This window comes from Coregonus clupeaformis, unplaced genomic scaffold (assembly GCF_020615455.1).
Source record: "Coregonus clupeaformis isolate EN_2021a unplaced genomic scaffold, ASM2061545v1 scaf0001, whole genome shotgun sequence".
In the NCBI taxonomy this organism is placed as follows: Eukaryota; Metazoa; Chordata; class Actinopteri; order Salmoniformes; family Salmonidae; genus Coregonus; species Coregonus clupeaformis.
Window position 1 is genome coordinate 1340560 of NW_025533456.1, and position 13975 is coordinate 1354534.

Here is a 13975-nt window from a genome sequence, read left to right on the forward strand (position 1 = left end):
ACCCTACTGACACCACCCACCAGATTAGGTCAACCTCAAAATGGGCCCACGGCCGAAGAACAACAGCAAGACCATGGCCCAGCTGGATCTCCTGAGGCACTTTTTCTTGACCTGCCAGTGGCCCACCAAGGGGGACTACATGCGGCTGCAGAAGCAGACGGGCCTCTTGCGGAAGGCCCTCACCAAGTGGTTCGGAGACACCCGCTACCACCTCAGACAGGGCATGGAACGCTGGATGAGTGGGGAGGAGCGCCTGAAAGTCCTGGCGCGGATCAGGGAGTGGCAGATGAAACGGGAGAGGGACCAGTTGATGACTGGAGAAACGGATCCAACAGAGTCCACCATGCTGTCCTTGGGTCCCGTTACTCGTGGTGCTAATGGGGAGGCTGGTAGCGAGGAGGAGGGAGCAGGCGCTTGGAAACTTGTGAATGGCGTGAAGCAGAAGTGACCGCTGGGACAGACTTGGGTTATATCTCAATAGTGTGAAGAGGCTTCCTCTCCTTGTTTTGTTCTCTCCTTCACAAGCACTGATCTGTCATGACCTAACAGGTGAAATTACATGTTGAAACTTGAAAGCCTATCTTAACCTTTTACCTGTTTGCGGTGACGATGGAAAAGGAAGCCATGAGTGTTGAGACACTCCCCTGCTATAAGGTTACTGCAGAGCCCTGGAGGTTGATACAAATGGACTGTTAGGCTACATGTTAGGAGTTGTCACGAATGAGACAGAATTCTGTTGTATGCTACAAGCTGTTGATTATGTTTATGATGAAGTTCTACAGTCGGCTGTAGTTTTAGCACTACTAACTTCCTGTTCACATAGTTATTAATTCAAACGTCAATTAATGTTTCAAGCTCTATCACAGGTTTGTGCTGGGAAGTTTCTAACTATGACATTGCATTGATGTTCCTCGTTTCATATGTTCAGCATGTAAATAATCTCTCTTTCCTCCTGAAGTGTTCACTTGTTCACTACTCCCCACAAAATTAAAAGCATTGGATTGATGTAGGTGAAGTGTCCATATACCAGTCATTTTCGTTCAAATCCAGGGAAGTGAACAAGTGCTCACTTCGGGAGAAAGGGGAGATTATTGGGATGCAACCCTTGTTTAGACAGAACAGATGCTACCAGTTTAATATTTGATCATGTTGTTGGTAATGTTACTCAATATATTCACTACCTGACCTCATATTCTGCTTATGCAGTCTGTTTCCTTGTCTTTTGACAGATCTTGTGTGGTCTTATCATGAGTAAGAAACTAATTAACTCAGTTATAGCCTAATTAAAGGTACAGTATCTAAAGGCTCAGATTATGTTGAGTTCTGTTGGTTCCTCAAGTGCTGGGCAGGTTTTCTCATACCCTTTTATGAATTAACAGAACTGTTTCTCCATGTTCTGCAAGTGGGTGTCTCTGATAGTGGACTGAGTGGATGTCACAACTGAAAGCATTTATTGAACACAAGATGAGACAGTGATTAGAAACTACAAAGAAAGTGACAAATAATGCATACTCAGTTTTTTTAATTAATTGCTTGCATTTGTGGATTTTCCTGGTACATTCTGAGAATTATTAGAGAAAGATACATCCTATTTTAAAACTAACCTTATAAAAAAGCTAAACAATGTGTAATTATCCTCCTTTTTGATCACAACTCACAACATTGCATAACTCAATCATAAACATACACTCAAGTTGATTTGGTTATTAGAGAGCGGTCAGTCCCAGTACTGCCTTAGTTCCAGCACTCTGCGGCCTCCACCCTCTGGGGTTGCCAGAACTCTGCTCCCTCGATGATCCGCTTGATCAGATCAACATGTGACCTGCCACCTGGAGGAGGGTGGAGGCCATGTGGAGGGCCTCTCTGAGAGAGAGAGAGAGAGAGAGAGAGAGAGAGAGAGAGAGAGAGAGACGGGAAGTGGGAAGTGGGAGAGAGAGAGAGAGAGAGAGAGAGAGAGAGAGAGAGAGAGAGAGAGAGAGAGAGAGAGAGAGAGAGAGAGAGAGACGGGAAGTGGGAGAGAGAGAGAGAGAGAGATGGGAAGTGGGAGAGAGAGAGGGGGGGAGAGAGAGAGAGTGATTGACGGGAAGTGGGAGAGAGCGAGAGAAAGAGAGAGAGAGTGACAACAAGGAGAGAGATGGAGAGAGAGGGAAGAGAGAGAGAGAGAGAGAGAGAGAGTGATTGACGGGAAGTTTGTGAGAGAGTGAGTGAGTGAGTGAGTGAGTGAGTGAGTGAGAGAGAGAGAGAGAGAGAGAGAGAGAGAGAGAGAGAGAGAGAGAGAGAGAGAGAGAGAGAGAGAGAGAGAGAGAGAGAGTGAGTAAGTGAGAGAGAGAATTACCATTGTTGCAGATACATCCTACCAGGCTGGAGACGTCCTCCTATCCCCTTCCTCTCCACTTACCTGAGGACTTTTTTGGGCCCCAGACATTTGAAGTCAGCGCTGACGGAGTACCGGCCTGAGAAGGTGCCCTTCACGTTCAAGGAGCCAAACACGTCCCTGTCACATGGATGCTATTACACATGCTACACACAGACACGCACACAAACACACACACACACACACACACACAAACAATACTGTAACCATTGATAGTAAGAATTTGTAATTTGAGAAACATAAACCTAGGATGAGTGTTTGGTTGCCCAAATCAAAACCTTTTTTACATGACACTTTCAAACAATCCCTTATCTAAGAGTCTTAATTACGTTTTGATATTTTAGACATATTTGGCATTTCTTTCTGTAAATTACCATTTCTTTGTTAATAAGTGAACCGAGGATTGTTGTGGTACTTCAGGATGTACTTTTGTGTCATCTTGCTAAATCATTCCCATTCAGCTCTGCAGGCCTTGAGTACACAGTTCTTCTCTCAGTCCATTATTATCCACCAAGTCCTAGCATTTCACTGAAGCACTCTCTCTCACTCTCTCTCTCTTTCTCTCTCTACCTCTCAATCCCATCTTTTTCCTAACACTTCTATGCACATCACCGCCATGCTATTTGAAAGCAATATGCAATAAATAAATATACAGTATTTCACTGTATGAAGTATTAACTATATCAAGATTACAGGTCAAGTTTATCCCAAATTGAAACCATCAGTTTGTATTATTTTAGATAGATTCAAGAGATGAAAATATTCATTATGAGCAATATTGCAGATTTTAATGTTAAGATATTTCTGGTTATTTAACTTAATCCTTTTCAAACTCACTTAAATAAATATATATTACACTTTAATGATTTGCAAAAGTTTTAGATGATATAGTATTCCAGTATTTTTTCCCCATAGCTACTTAGTTTCTCATGCAGACCAAATATTAAAGCTAGGATGGAATAGATACAGAGTGAAACTACTGACAAACAGCTGTTTCATGTACTGTACAGCTACAGTAGAAACTCAGTCAGTCAAATTGTTGAGTGGAAACTTAAAGTAGGCTAAAGAGGTGAGGGAGACAGGACAGCTTTGAGTGTTACCTTGACTTACTGTTGATTTCACACTTTTCTCAATGGCTTAGAGACTATATAAAATGTCCATGCAATCAGAATTTCACATTATTGTACTTGACTGTGTATTCAGTTACTTTGCGAGAATGTTGTCTCTGTTTATGCATTATTATGTACTTGTAACTGACTAGTTTTCACTATGACGGTATATTTACTTTACGTCACAGTGTTTTGGAGGATAATTCCATTCTATATCTCTGGTTTTTGTCAAACGTGTTATGCAGGTCTTAAGACACTTTTTTTTCAGTCTTGTCACTTCTGACCAATAAAGAGCATTCCATATGATTTATGTTTTAGAGTTAATTGTTTATTTTTCATTTTAACATTGAATCTCAACATGACAATTAAAGAACCACACATTTATACAAAATACAGTACAGATATTAATTGTACTGCTTGTTAAAATGTCAAATTGTTATGAAAATCAGAACATGCCTTTAAAAAAATTTAACTAGGCAAGTCAGTTAAGAACAAATTCTTATTTACAATAACGGCCTACCTCAGCCCCTCACAAGGAAAAAACAAGAAAAATTTGCTCACAATTATTTGTTAACACTAGCCAGGATCCAAACTTCTACATGGAACCCAAAAGTGTTCTACCTACAACCAAAAAGGGTTCTTCAAAGGGTTCTCCTATGGGGACAAACAAAGAACCCTTTAAGGTTCTAAATAGCAACTTTTTTTTCTAAGAGTGTAGACATTATACCAGCTCACAGAACACCCCCATATACGGCGTACCGATAACCCTCCCACATGTGCACATGGAACCCTGGTGAGACACATGCTGGTGGTAGAAAGACTGCTGCTGCTGGGTCTTGGGTTCTTCATGGACCGCTCCACATGGGCACCCCCACTGCTGCTCTGGCTGACTGTTCACTTCATAACTTCTGGTTATGGACCGTTTGTAACCTACACAGTGTTTGGCTCTGGACTGACTGTACTCTTCCTCCTGTCTGGCTCTGGCTGGGCTACTTCCTGTTTCCAGGGTGACAAAGGGAGTTAGGTCAGCCTGATCATGCCGGATCTCCATTCTGTGCAGTGCCATCCTCTGGTGATATCTGCCCCTGCTGTAGAAGGACAGGGATGGTGGGTTAGAGGTTTTGTCCCAGAACACTTCTAATTCTATGGGACGGGGTATTGCTTCAGGTTGAGCTGCAGTGTTCCCAGGAAGATAGATACACTGAGAATTTAAGTCTGCCAGTGAACTCAGTTGGTCCATCTGCCAGCGCAGTGCAAAAACATTGACATTCCCAGCAGATGAAACGTTGACACGTAAGCCAACGGTCCAATCACAGTCCTCAGATAGTTTGACCACCCACCTAAGGTTGGTATCAGAGCCGCTATCCTGGCACAGAAGAGTATGGGTGGTGAGTTTGGCAAGCGGGGTGTAGAACACTTTCCTGTGGTCCTGGGAAAGAGACATGCCCCTTCCCAAGCTCGTGGGGTCAAAGGTCAATGTGGTGGTGGGAGGTAACCCTGGGGAACCCTGTTTTTCCTGGTGGTTCTCGGGGTCGACCAGAGCCAGAAGAGAACTCCACAGCTGTGTTGTCTGCTCCACAAGCTTTCCTCCGCTCTGTTGTAGCTCCTGGACCAGCTTGTCCCGGTCGGCCCCAGGCTCCAGCCCCTTCCTCAGATCCACAGCTCGGGCCTTCTCCACAGCCTGGTGCACCCCTTCATAGCCCTGGAGGAAGTGGAAGGAGTCCCCATCAGACAGGGCAGCCTGCATGGTCCTCTTGGAGGTATTGATGGACATTACGCGAGCTGAGACGGAACTCTGGACGCTGGTCAGGGTGATGTCGCGCAGGGCGGACACTCCCTCAATGAGCCGGACACTGGAGCTAGCCAACCTCTCCCTCTGCTCCTTATCCCACCTGACTAGCTCCAGGCTCTGTCTCTCTCTCGGGGCCAAAGCCTTCTGCTTTTCCTTCAGCTTCTCTCCCAGCTCTTTGTGTGCCTTTGGCAGGGTCTTCATATTGTGGACACGATGCTGGTCCTCGATGGCGCAGGACATGCATGCACTAGTTAGGTCGTCCAAGCAGTAGTACTCAAGAATCTTACCATGGTGGGGGCATTTGGTGGTTGCCCCAATTCCCCAGCCCCGGTGCTATGGGTTCAGTCAGGGTATGTGTCTGCAGCAGCAATGGCACTGTCAGGTGCGGCTCCAAGTGCTGGGCACACATGGACATCTCACATTTCATGCAGGTCTTCAACGCTGGCTTTTGTCATCCACACACATGTCACAAACAACGGCCTGGATCTCAGGCAGCGGCAGAGCCTGGCACCCCTCAGACATGTCTTCTGTGAGCCCTGGTTCGGTTGAAGCTGCCCCAATAAATGGTGGTGGGAATCGGGTGCTTTGCTTTGTCCTTGACCTTCGCATGCTAAAATACCTCTAGCCTCGTAGCCCCTATAATGCTTCTAATGTAAACTTTTTACCTTTCGGTCCGTTTGCTTTTGTTCGTTCTGTCTCTGGTCTGATCTGCGTTTGAGGCCACCTCATGCAATATATGCGTCAGTCCACCAAAAGTTCCTGGTTGCTAAAATTATAATGGTTCGCCTAATTTCAGTTTATGAAACAAAACAAGCTAATCATTGTACAATCTAAAGCACTGTGAAATATCCTTTCGATAAAATATTGTATTTTCAGCTGTCAGGTGCCGTTGTACAAAGCCGAAAGTAAAAAGATGAAAAAACACAATTTAACCGACATGTTAGAAATAGGGCACATAGAACGGATCTACTGCTTCTTAGACTTACTTTCGATGAGTATGACAGATCTATACTTAACATTTCTATGTACATTTGGTCGTGTCGCCCAGAAATCTGCCTTGCTATGTACATGACAGGCAATGGGTGTGTTCGAGTAGTTAGGCTAATGCAGACGGTTACACACAACTACCGAAGTCAACAGGGAGGTGCATCTGCAGCAACCGAAAGTCAGACACAGTTTGAAGCTAATCAAATACAGATTTTCTGCATATCCGATTCGAATCTGTTCTTTTTCCTGTAGTCTGAACAGCCAAAAAGCATATGGAATGGGATATTTCAAGCCACATTTCCAACCACCTACAAAGCCGCCTCCAACTTTGTTTTAGAGAATTGTGGGGTAAAACTCATTCTGATTGGCCTGGCTCCCAAGTGGGTGGGCCTATACCCTCCTAGGCACATTCGCAACAGTGCCTGAATTGGGCAGGAGCTCACTGGTACTGAGTACCAGCATCTCACATTTTCTACTGCGTAAGATCCTGCACCTCTTATAAAATATTGGCTAAAAGTATTGTGGAGTTCTTGCACCTAAATATAAACAGTACAGGGACCCAAAATGAGTACCAGTGTAACCGGTGTGAAATGGCTAGCTAGTTAGCGGTGCGCGCTAGCAGCATTTCAATCGGTGACATCACTCACTCTGAGACCTTGAAGTAGTTGTTTCCCTTGCTCTGCAAGAGCCGTGGCTTTGTGGAGCGACGGGTAACGGCGCTTCGAGGGTGACTGTTGTCGATGTGTGCAGAGGGTCCCTGGTTCGAGCCCAGGTAGGGGCGAGGAGAGGGACGGAAGCAACACTGTTACACCAGCACCTATTTCAGTACAAGTCAAGCACTGAACAACAGCAACACATGGAAATATAGCTGCAAGCAGCAATGCCGGGGTTCAGCTATGGGACCACTGTGCCACCATCAGGAACAATTTGACACATTGCCCTAGGACGAATTACTTCTGTACTGTTTACCACACTTGCCAAATATCAGAACTCAAAATAAAATGCATCATGCAATATCAAATCAAATCAAATCAAATCAAATCAAATTTTATTGGTCACATGCGCCGAATACAACAGGTGCAGACATTACAGTGAAATGCTTACTTACAGCCCTTAACCAACAGTGCATTTATGTTAAACAAAAAAAGTAAGAATAAAACAACAACAAAAAAGTGTTGAGAAAAAAAGAGCAGAAGTAAAATAAAGTGACAGTAGGGAGGCTATATATACAGTAAAATAAAGTGACAGTAGGGAGGCTATATATACAGGGGGGTACCGTTGCATAGTCAATGTGCGGGGGCACCGGCTAGTTGAGGTAGTGCAGGTAATATGCTTTAGATGTATTTTGGACCATTTTCAATTATGTTGACTACTTTAAATGTTTTCTTCTCCAGAACCGCTGGACTGATCGGCACCAAATGTGGTATATGAATGCACATATTTTCCAAGACTCTAGCTAAACAATACGGCTGCTATAAGCAGTGAGCTTGCATTAATGTTTTTTTCCTGTCCAACAGCGCCACAATGTGGCCAAACTTAACCATTCTTTACAGGCTACCTAGACTCATATCCCTGAACATGTGTGCCAAATTTCATCAGTCTGAGTCAAACAGATCAAGAGATATACCAATGTGCCCGTTATAGCGCCACAGTGTGGTCGATATGAAGGTGCTTGCATATGTTGAGTCTTGACAGTGTTTGCAACATGTGTACCAAGTATTGTTACAATACAAATATTTGTGACTGATTTATAGGGATTTATGTGCAAGACCACGTGAATGTTTATTGGTCAATAGGGGCCATGTTGTTTTTGGTACAAGCCTGAAAAATATTGCTTTGTGAGACCTTGATCCAAAGATGCCACATATTAAGTTTTGTGCAGATCGGTCATTCGGTTCCAGAGGAGTAGTGTTTAAAGTGTTTTTAAAAAAATCCAAATTGAGAAAAATCCATCATTGCGGACTTTATGGTTCCTTGAGGCCCAATTTTTCCTTGCCATATATACCTATATACCGAATTTCAGAACTGTAGCTCAAACGAGGTGAGGGGCGTGAGCTTTCAAGTTTGCATTTTCAATCGCTTGTTATAGCGCCACCATGTGGCCAATTGGCATGGCATTGTATGAGAGGGTGTGGCCCATGGCCCTTTACCATCATAAACGTTTGCATCCTCCTAGGCCTTTTTATCTCACAGGAATTTGCTTTTTTTTCAGCAAATTGGCAGAACCAGTATAATAATAACAATGAACCAGAACAAATACAATAGGCTTTCACCAGCTTCGCTGCTGAACCCCTAATAACACCTTTGTTGTTTATTGTACATCCGGCGGTAGACTATATTAAATTCTATATTCATCATAATAGAAGTGCGGTGATGACCAAAAGAAAGCAAGCAGCAGAGCGATGGACAAGCATCTGGATCCAACTGTTGCAGCTAAGCTCACAGAGAAGAAGACTGAGTTAGCTCTAGCTAGGGTGGCATTCACTCCTAGTTGACTTCGAGATAGCGTGGGCAAACTACCAACGCGTGGTCCTTGGTCAGCATCTTTCCATTAGCAGCTCCTTCCAGCAGCCATTAGGGGTCAGCAGCCATTAGGGGTCAGTAGCCATTAGGGGTCAGAAGCCATTAGGGGTCAGCAGCCATTAAGGGTCAGTAGACATTAGGGGTCAGTAGCCATTAGGGGTCAGCAGCCATTAGGGGTCAGCAGCCATTAGGGGTCAGCAGCCATTAGGGGTCAGTAGCCATTAGGGGTCAGCAGCCATTAGGGGTCAGCAGCCATTAGGGGTCAGTAGCCATTAGGGGTCAGTAGACATTAGGGGTCAGTAGCCATTAGGGGTCAGCAGCCATTAGGGGTCAGCAGCCATTAGGGTTCAGCAGCCATTAGGGGTCAGCAGCCATTAGGGGTCAGTAGCCATTAGGGGTCAGCAGCCATTAGGGTTCAGTAGCCATGTATCAGGGCAACCACTCCTCTATATATTCTGTATGTTGTTGGTTGTATTTGATGTCCTGTAATTAGTTTCATTGACAAGCTTTAATAACACAAAGCAAATTTAGGTGAAAACAACCAATATAATATTTTCTTGTCCTTATTTTAGGTCAGGCTGTGGTTCATGGTCCAACAGCTGTGCTCCGGGATCAGCTGGGACGCAGAGGAGATCTGCGAGGCACGCAGCAAGATTTGCGGACCAAACCAGACGCAGGAGAAGGAGAAAGACAAAAAGGAGAAAGAGGTGAAGGAGAAGGTATTGGAGGTGCCTCGCCTCAGTAAGGAGGATGATGGGAGTAACAGGAACAAACATTCACCTGTCTCCACCTCCACTCAACTTAGCAGCCTGTCCTCAGAGTCCTCCTCACCCCTTCCTCGTAAAAGCAGTAAACGCCACCCCATTGTTGCACCCAATACGCTCAATCTTTCTTGCAGGTCCCCAAAGCTCTCCACTTCCTCCGCGCTCAGTGGCACCTCCCACAACCACAGGGCAACCCCTAGAAATCCGAGACAAAGCCCATGAAAACAACTTCAAACCCCACATGCTCTATCAGGTCTCTCACTTAGAGCTGTGGCGGAGCTTTGATTGTAACAAGAAGCCTTCGAAGGAGGAGCTCCATCGTCTACAGACCCTCACCAGGCTCCACATGAAGTACATCCGTAAGTGGTTCTGCAACCAACGCTATTCGCTCGCGCTTCACCACCAGGTCAAGGCCGACCCAGAGTCAGAGGAGAACGGCCAGTCACAGCCCAATGGCCTCCTGTCGTCATCTGAAACAACCACCGCCACCACAACATGACAGCATGGACAGACCACCACCGAAGAAGAAAAGGGTCTCTCAGGCAGATGATGTCAACATCATAAGCAGGAGCTGCAATGGTAACCATGACAACCCTGCTGACACCACCCACCAGATTAGGTAAAGCTTGGAGGGGAAGGAAGAAGAGAAAGAACCACCTGAAGTACAGAAGAAGAAGAAGAAGAAGAAGAAGAAGAAGAAGAAGAAGAAGAAGAAGAAGAAGAAGAAGAAGAAGAAGAAGAAGAAGAAGAAGAAGAAGAAGAAGGCAATGACCAGAGCTGAAGTTAAGAAATGCAAAGAGAATGGAAATTATACCCCAAAGGACAAACTGAAGGAGGAGCGGAAAGAGGTGGGGATCACAACATTCATAAACAACCCACGGAGAAGAACAAGCTTTCAAAATGGGCCCACGGCCGAAGAACAACAGCAAGACCATGGCCCAGTTGGATCTCCTGAGACACTTCTTCTTGACATGCCAGTGGCCCACCAAGGGGGACTACATGCGGCTCTAGAAGCAGACGGGCCTCTTGCGGAAAGCCCTCACCAAGTGGTTCGGAGACACCCACTACCACCTCAAGCAGGGCATGGAGTGCTGGATGAGTGGGGAGGAGCGCCTGAAAGTCCTGGCGCAGATCAGGGAGTGGCAGAGGAAACGGGAGAGGGACCAGTTGATGACTGGAGAAACAGATCCATCAGAGTCAACCATGCTGTCCTTGGGTCCGGTGACTCGTAGTGCTAATGGGGAGGCTTGTAGGGAGGAGGAGGGAGCAGGCGCTTGGAAACTTGTGAATGGCGTGAAGCAGAAGTGACCGCTGGGACAGACTTTGGGTACATCTCAATAGTGTAAAGAGGCTTCCTCTCCTTGTTTTGTTCTCTCCTTCACAAGCACTGATCTGTCATGACCTAACAGGTGAAATTACATGTTGAAACTTGAAAGCCTATCTTAACCTTTTACCTGTTTGCGGTGACGATGGAAAAGGAAGCCATGAGTGTTGAGACACTCCCCTGCTATAAGGTTACTGCAGAGCCCTGGAGGTTGATACAAATGGACTGTTAGGCTACATGTTAGGAGTTGTCACGAATGAGACAGAATTCTGTTGTATGCTACAAGCTGTTGATTATGTTTATGATGAAGTTCTACAGTCGGCTGTAGTTTTAGCACTACTAACTTCCTTTTCACATAGTTATTAATTCAAATGTCAATGAATGTTTCAAGCTCTATCACAGGTTTGTGCTGGGAAGTTTCTAACTATGACATTGCATTGATGTTCCTCGTTTGATATGTTCAGCATGTAAAGAATCTCTCCTTCCTCCTGAAGTGTTCACTTGTTCACTACTCCCCACAAAATTAAAAGCATTGGATTGATGTAGGTGAAGTGTCCATATACCAGTCATTTTCGTTCAAATCCAGGGAAGTGAACAAGTGCTCACTTCGGGAGAAAGGAGAGATTATTGGGATGCAACCCTTGTTTAGACAGAACAGATGCTACCAGTTTAATATTTGATCATGTTGTTGGTAATGTTACTCAATATATTCACTACCTGACCTCATATTCTGCTTATGCAGTCTGTTTCCTTGTCTTTTGGCAGATCTTGTGTGGTCTTATCATGAGTAAGAAACTAATTAAGTCAGTTATAGCCTAATTAAAGGTACAGTATCTAAAGGCTCAGATTATGTTGAGTTCTGTTGGTTCCTCAAGTGCTGGGCAGGTTTTCTCATACCCTTTTATGAATTAACAGAACTGTTTCTCCATGTTCTGCAAGTGGGTGTCTCTGATAGTGGACTGAGTGGATGTAACAACTGAAAGCATTTATTGAACACAAGATGAGACAGTGATTAGAAACTACAAAGAAAGTGACAAATAATGCATACTCAGTTTTTTTAATTAATTGCTTGCATTTGTGGATTTTCCTGGTACATTCTGAGAATTATTAGAGAAAGATACATCCTATTTTAAAACTAACCTTATAAAAAAGCTAAACAATGTGTAATTATCCTCCTTTTTGATCACAACTCACAACATTGCATAACTCAATCATAAACATACACTCAAGTTGATTAATTTGGTTATTAGAGAGCGGTCAGTCCCAGTACTGCCTTAGTTCCAGCACTCTGCGGCCTCCACCCTCTGGGGCTGCCAGAACTCTGCTCCCTCGATGATCCGCTTGATCAGATCAACATGTGACCTGCCACCTGGAGGAGGGTGGAGGCCATGTGGAGGGCCACTCTGAGAGAGAGAGAGAGAGAGAGAGAGAGAGAGAGACGGGAAGTGGGAAGTGGGAGAGAGAGAGAGAGAGAGAGAGAGAGAGAGAGAGAGAGAGAGACGGGAAGTGGGAGAGAGAGAGAGAGAGAGATGGGAAGTGGGAGAGAGAGAGAGGGGGGGGAGAGAGAGAGAGTGATTGACGGGAAGTGGGAGAGAGCGAGAGAAAGAGAGAGAGAGTGACAACAAGGAGAGAGATGGAGAGAGAGGGAAGAGAGAGAGAGAGAGAGAGAGAGAGAGAGAGAGTGATTGACGGGGAGTTTGTGAGAGAGGGAGAGAGAGAGAGAGAGAGAGAGAGAGAGAGAGAGAGAGAGAGAGAGAGAGAGAGAGAGAGAGAGAGAGAGAGAGAGAGAGTGATTGACGGGAAGTTTGTGAGAGAGGGAGAGTGAGAGAGAGAGAGAGAGAGAGAGAGAGAGAGAGAGAGAGAGAGAGAGAGAGAGAGAGAGAGAGAGAGAGAGTAGAGTGAGAGAGAGAGAGAGAGAGAGAGAGAGAGAGAGAGAGAGAGAGAGAGAGAGAGAGAGAGAGAGAGTGATTGACGGGAAGTTTGTGAGAGAGGGAGAGTGAGAGAGAGAGAGAGAGAGAGAGAGAGAGAGAGAGAGAGAGAGAGAGAGTGAGTAAGTGAGAGAATTACCATTGTTGCAGATACATCCCACCAGGCTGGAGACGTCCTCCCATCCCCTTCCTCTCCACTTACCTGAGGACTTTTTTGGGCCCCAGACATTTGAAGTCAGCGCTGACGGAGTACCGGCCTGAGAAGGTGCCCTTCACGTTCAAGGAGCCAAACACGTCCCTGTCACATGGATGCTATTACACATGCTACACACAGACACGCACACAAACACACACACACACACAAACACACACACACAATACTGTAACCATTGATAGTAAGAATTTGTAATTTGAGAAACATAAACCTAGGATGAGTGTTTGGTTGCCCAAATCAAAACCTTTTTACATGACACTTTCAAACAATCCCTTATCTAAGAGTCTTAATTACGTTTTGATATTTTAGACATATTTGGCATTTCTTTCTGTAAATTACCATTTCTTTGTTAATAAGTGAACCGAGGATTGTTGTGGTACTTCAGGATGTACTTTTGTGTCATCTTGCTAAATCATTCCCATTCAGCTCTGCAGGCCTTGAGTACACGGTTCTTCTCTCAGTCCATTATTATCCACCAAGTCCTAGCATTTCACTGAAGCACTCTCTCTCACTCTCTCTCTCTTTCTCTCTCTACCTCTCAATCCCATCTTTTCCTAACACTTCTATGCACATCACCGCCATGCTATTTGAAAGCAATATGCAATAAATAAATATACAGTATTTCACTGTATGAAGTATTAACTATATCAAGATTACAGGTCAAGTTTATCCCAAATTGAAACCATCAGTTTGTATTATTTTAGATAGATTCAAGAGATGAAAATATTCATTATGAGCAATATTGCAGATTTTAATGTTAAGATATTTCTGGTTATTTAACTTAATCCTTTTCAAACTCACTTAAATAAATATATATTACACTTTAATGATTTGCAAAAGTTTTAGATGATATAGTATTCCAGTATTTTTCCCATAGCTACTTAGTTTCTCATGCAGACCAAATATTAAAGCTAGGATGGAATAGATACAGAGTGAAACTACTGACAAACAGCTGTTTCA

At 44.5% G+C, this 13975-nt stretch overlaps 1 long non-coding RNA gene across 1 annotated transcript; it reads right to left on the minus strand.

Moving 5' to 3' along the window:
- Positions 1-1261: 1261 nt before the first annotated feature.
- LOC123482963 lies at positions 1262-6387 on the minus strand. Its single transcript, XR_006658025.1, has 3 exons — positions 5941-6387; positions 2399-2520; positions 1262-1863 (listed from the first exon to the last, which is right to left on the minus strand). It is a non-coding gene; the product is annotated as an uncharacterized LOC123482963 (long non-coding RNA).
- Positions 6388-13975: the final 7588 nt, after the last annotated feature.